Source organism: Rhinolophus hipposideros, assembly GCF_964194185.1.
Source record: "Rhinolophus hipposideros genome assembly, chromosome: 1".
Lineage (NCBI taxonomy): Eukaryota > Metazoa > Chordata > Mammalia > Chiroptera > Rhinolophidae > Rhinolophus > Rhinolophus hipposideros.
In genome coordinates, this window is record NC_138047.1 from 35,548,801 (window position 1) to 35,554,872 (window position 6,072).

At 38.7% G+C, this 6,072-nt stretch overlaps 1 pseudogene across 1 annotated transcript; it reads right to left on the reverse strand.

The window, feature by feature from the left end:
• Positions 1 to 3,357: 3,357 nt before the first annotated feature.
• On the reverse strand, positions 3,358 to 4,683 carry LOC308491175 (septin-10-like; annotated as a pseudogene). Its single transcript has one exon. The product of its transcript is annotated as a septin-10-like (transcript).
• Positions 4,684 to 6,072: the final 1,389 nt, after the last annotated feature.

Here is a 6,072-nt window from a genome sequence, read left to right on the forward strand (position 1 = left end):
AGCACCCTTACCTATTCAATGTAACTCATATTTACAAGGCAGCTTGTGTTGTTATTGTTTTGTTGATTATTTGCTGTTCAATATCTGAAGTATAATTGAGATAAAATGTGGGTCACTGAATATAAGGCCTGACACTTGTATTTTTCCTTCAACAAGCAGTCTTTGATCTACTTAAATTCATCAATAATAGATTAAGCACATTAGCATTTTATCTACTTCCCACAACCTCAAATCAGTTCGAAACTTAAAAAAACAAAACAAAACAAAAACCCATAAAAGTATACTTGTGTGTTTGTATGTCTTTCAAATAGTATGAATTTGACAGATTGGCCTTTCTTTAGAATTCAGATATGAGGGAAATTGTGTTAATTGGTGTGATGAAAACAAAGGGAGGGAACAGAGTTGAATAACCAAATAAGGATTTGCTTTTCTTTTACCTAAGAAGCCTGGAAGTTATATCAACAATTGTAGTTCTCAGTTCACTTTGTTTCTCTTTCCCCGTCTCTGACTCCAATCTAGCTTATTTTTGCATTAAATAATTCAGCTCCTTTCCCTTTGTAATAGTCTGTATTTGGGGAGATGAAGACAAACTGCTTAGACCTTGAAAAACACATAGACTCCTCGGGTACATGGCATCTGCGAGGACTCAGAACTCCCTCCACATTCTATAGGGAAAAAACAGAGCCAGGTGCATTTCTTCCCAAATCAAATTAGCTGCAAGATGCCACATCCAATTGTGGCAAATTGATGTGAGAGTTTGTGATGTCTGCAGCAGCTCTCCCAGCAAAGGTCACCACGAAAAGACACAGACACCAGGCGGGGGTGCAGCAACTTGTGCTAAAGCCGCTCTGACAATAGCAGGAAGATGTAAAATGCCATCAGCTTTTTGAAAATTGCAAGCGAATCCAGTTGTAAGTATGTATTCTAATTGGATTTACTGTGCCATCATTTACCTTTTCAAGGATGTTAACATAACATTATGTTTAATTGAAAAAATGGGTAGTTAACTATTCAGGAGAGACTCTCCAGCCCCCCATGTAAGCCACAGTCTAATCAGGCACAAAATATAGGATGCCCTAATCACATCGCCAGACAGTTTTCTCATTTCTTAAATAAAATTTGCTTATTTACCACCCAAAATTAACTAAAAATGTTGACATGTGACAAATTTGCCCGTCTTTATAGTTGTTTTTAAAGATCTCCCCTGACATTAACAAGTTTACATCATGCTTTCTGACATTTAATTAGTCATATTTTATTTAATTAGCATGGTAAGACATCGAAAGCAATCCAAATGTTTTCTGAAATGCCCAAACAGGAGACAGCAGTTCCATACCTTGTGAAAGACCAGGCATATCCCTACTCAGACCGCTTACCCGGTTTGCTGAAAAATGAGAATATGCTCTGGTTTCAACAGATTATTTCAGGACCCTCGTCAAAATCTGTCTATAAAGTACATATACTTTCTAAGCCAACTTAACCCAGGACACGTCTCTGCTTGAAGGTAAAAATGAAGCTATCCACTTCACCTGGCAATCTCATTCTATAACTATATTTATTAAATAATGAATGGATGAATAAGTACGTTGTCTTGGAAAAGATCGTTGTATGCGATTGAAATTCTTTCTTTTCACAACTTTCTTCTCGACTTCTCATGTACTTTCTTTATATAACTACTGAGGATTTTCCCGGCACCGAGACTGCTATCAATGCAGGTCTTAAGCACAGTATAGACATCTATTGAGCACTTGTTCTGTCCAGGCATCATGCCAAGCACTTTCACGCATTTCATCTCTCCCCAAACTCTAGGAGGTAGGAGCCATTATCACTTCCACTTTTTAAGCTGATGAAACCAAAGCTTAGAGATGGTTACTAACACCTGGCAAGTAACTGGCCAAGTTCAGGATCAAACCCACAACTTCTTGGAGCAGATCAGCCCCTTTAAAAAATCACCTGCCCCTCAGAGGGCAGATTTATGCTCAGAGGCAGTTCCTCAACTCTGTTCACACTCAAGCTACGCTATCACAAATTCAAGCCTGAGCACTTCACCAGTCCACATCTCAGCCTAACTCTTTGGTGGTTAGTCCCACTCTTTTTGTGGCTGGTCCTACTCTTAAAAAAAAATCAAAAATAAAAAAAATATATATATCTGCAAGCAATTCAAAGTACTATGGAATAGCCATAATAAAAAGTACAAAAAAAGAAAAAAAAGAAAAAGAAAAAGAAAAAAACCACAACGGAAATTTTATTTCTAATTCTAGAATGTAAATTCTGCTCCTTTCATACTGTACCATGGAAATGGTAATAAAACCCTGCCCTAGTTTACCTAGTAAGATTTCATTTTATTTATTTTTAATTTTTTGGTAAATATGTAGATATATTTTATTAGTGCAGAGTAAATGTCAGTTTTATTTAGAATATTCAAGTACAAAAAAGTGAAAAATTATATTCCTATGACTATTAAGAAAAAATTAATTGTTCTGAGAATACTACAAAGGCACTCAATTGAAAGATCTCTTGAGATATGAATTATCTAAATGTTCATATGTTTAATATTTAGATTTTCAGTTATTTTCTTAAGAAATATTTTTAATAAGACAATTCAACCTTCTTATTTTTTCCCCTGAAAGACAGAGTTTAAGCAACAATTGTGTAACACCTTAAGGAAAATACTGTGATAACACGCAGGTTCAAAGGTATGTGTCACCAGAAAAGGGTTTAAATACCTGGATGTTTTTACTTTTAAACGTATTTTGTTTCCTCATAATAACACACCAACCACAATAAGGCACACTTTATATAAAATTGGAAGCCATCATTTTGTATAAAATTTGATACAAAAGCTTAGGATCATGTCACCAATTGCTTACATCAAAAATTAAAAAGTTCTATAAAACTGTTGAGAGGTCAGTATCAGGTACATAATACATTTTAAAACACATTCCCCAAATTTTGTTTTTAGTATGTACCCAAAAAAGGTTCATCTTGGAATATAAGTGCAATCAGTTAGCCATATATGAAGAGTTCTGTACTTTCCATGGCACTGACACTGCTCTGTGGCACAGTGCTCTGCAAAGTGACAATCAGTGGGCAGCAGGAGGAACCATCTGAGTCATCACAAACCAGCAACTTAAAAACTTCTAACAACAGTGACTATATAAGTGCTATCGTCCACTCTGGCTAATGTATTGACCTTATACTTAAAAGTATTTTTTCATAAATGGCAGTCACTGTGGCCATTTGCCAGATGCAGAATAAGTGATACAGCAAATAAAAACAGCCAGAAAATCACGGCATACTTCTAACATTTTAATACATTTTGCTTGTGATGACCGTCTGTGATCTGGAACCTTTGTTTTACATAAAATTGGAGTTCTTATGGTCCTTGTCCTTCTTCATTCAGGTTGGCGCCCGTTGCCATAAAAGTCTGGTTCTGGTATATCTCAGAGGTAGATTTCTTTATAGAGAAAGAGATTATTTCTTCTTCTAAAGTCTTCTCTTTTCTTCAAGCTTCTTTGTGTCTTCTTGGTGAAATTTTTGGGTGCTCATTTATGGTCTGTAGCTCTCTCTCGGCTTCTTTCAAAATGGCTTCTTTCTGTTTCTTGCTACAAAAACATCTGTTTCATTTTTTCTTCGTTTCTCTGACATTCACCATAAAATTTGTGGCTTTTCCTTCATAGGCTCTTGAAGACCGAACGGCTTATGCTCCGCGCCCACATCAGTAAAGCCCGTTTCCTCCAGTTGGTTTGCAACCCCTGTAAAGTTCATCGTGTAGTGCCTAGTGTGTGTCCCTTCTGGCAGATCCTCCATGTTTGTACAAATGAGCAATTCCTGGAGTTTTACAAAGTCACAGTTGTTTTCATTTTCCTCTTGTACAACGCTCCAAGGTTACTGGTGAGATGTAACCATCTAATTTCCAATTTTTACCTCATCCATACTTCCTACAACAGCAAATGGCAAGTGTCCATTTATTGATGCATTGATTTTAGCGGTAGATTCAAAACCTGTTGAACTGGTATATATGGAGGCCATTGCTGACCAATTCACTCATGAGCTTGATCTTAAACTTCTGTAATTCAGCTTTAGAAATTCCATCTGCTTTGGCAATCACCAGAATAATGTTCACCTTGCTGTGAAGACTCTTCATGGTCAAGAGATCAAGTGTCTTCAGAGAATGGCCTGTTGGTGAGATGAAGTCGAGGAAAGCATGGATACGAGAATCGTGGAAGTTAAAGAGAGAATGCTTAATCTTAGGTTCTTCTTGGAGACAGGCCTCAAACTGAGCGTCTATATAGTCAACTATTGGTTGTTAGTTCTTGTGATTGTTTTTTGGTCACCGAATCCCACTGTGTTCACAATGGTCAATTTCAATTGAACTTTACTTTCTTGGAGTTCATATGTCCAAGCTTTAAGTCTAACATGTGGGTAAAAAGGTGGAGAGTCATTGTCTTCAAAATTAGTATTAAATAATGTATTAATCAGTGTTGATTTTCCAATTCCAGTCTTCCCAACACAGAGAATATTAAAACAGAAGTCTTGCTGAATGGATCAATTGACCAGGAGATTCGCAAACTCTCAAAACCAACATGGCCAGACATAGTTAAGGAACAAATATTTTTTTGGTCTCTGGTCATCATCAGATACTTGGGAGGATGTACAAGTTTTTGTTGCCATGTGAGACTGAAAGAGGTCAGGGTCCGGAGCAGGAGCTGAGCCAAGCAGGCTGGGGTCCAGAGAAGCGACAGTCTCAGCCCTGGTCGCCGGAGCGGTGTGTTCCAATGGAGGAGGGAGTGAAGGGGCCCAAGGAGGCTTAATGAGCAGGGCGGCCTCTGCTGGAGGTCTGGGTAAGGGAGGGACCGAGCCTGGTGGCCTCAGTGACCCACGGATACAGGAGTGCCCCTCCACGTTTTACAAAACAAGTCAATGCAAGGGGAGGGTGAATGGAGGACACTGGGGAACGTCAAATTTCATTTCAAATGGCACTGTAAATCTGAATGTGCCTCCAAACTGAATGAATTTCTTTCTGTACATAAGTTAGTTCAACTTTTTAAAATTCCAGTAACTAAAAGAATTACTTTTATTTGTGCAGGTGAGTAAACTAAGATGTCGGAAGGAAGGGGGCAGTAATAGGAGAGGAGTCAGAGATCTACTCTGCCTTCACCTTGACCATACAAAATCTCAGGGGAGATTTTTAAAAACACCCAACAAATCTGTTTCAGATTTAAATTTCTTATATGTGAAAGTGAGATAAATATAACTGTAAAGCATTTACTTAAATATTTCAATGGATACAAATTCCCCTATCTGTGGTTACACCATCCACTTTCAAATTTCTCCTTCCTTCAAATAGGGAATGCGGATGTAGATTTTATGCTAAAATAGTAGAGCTCTAAGTGCACTGAGAACATCATTTCAACATGGCTTTTACTAATGCAGACGATTTTTAAAAATGAAACGAGGCAGATACAATAGCAGAGGCGCCACAGATTGAACAAATATCACTTAACCAATTACCAATTATCCGTGCTAATGAAGGATGAGGCCCAGCCCTGATAAATTAAAACCCCAAATAAACCGAATGTTGGTTTAACCAATGAGTCGTCCCCTTTTGCAAGTGTCTAAGGAACAGCCTCTAAAATGACTGATCTGAACTTTACATCCTCGCCCTTCCTCCACCTGCCCACCCTCTGACTGGCTCTGATGGGCAGGAAACCGGTCAAAGGGCAGACAGCTGGAGGGAACTCAAAGGGAGTAGGGGGGACTCACAGAGTGGAGACTCTGCCCTTGGATAATTGAGAGTTGATTGGATACACAATGGCCGGCTATTGTCCACTTCTCATTTTGGATGAGGGGCCAAAGCCAAGCCTGACATAAGTAGCTCTTTCCTGGACCTTCCTCTCCTGGGCCATCTGTGAGCATTCATGGGTGACAGCCATATTTGGCACATTCCTTGCTTCACTTCTCTCTCCTCCCGAGTGATCAGGGACTGAGCTAGGCAACTCCAGCCATACCAGAAGTCTGGTTCTTGTCATTTTGCAAAACCTCAGCCTGAGTTAAACACTGGGAAGGACG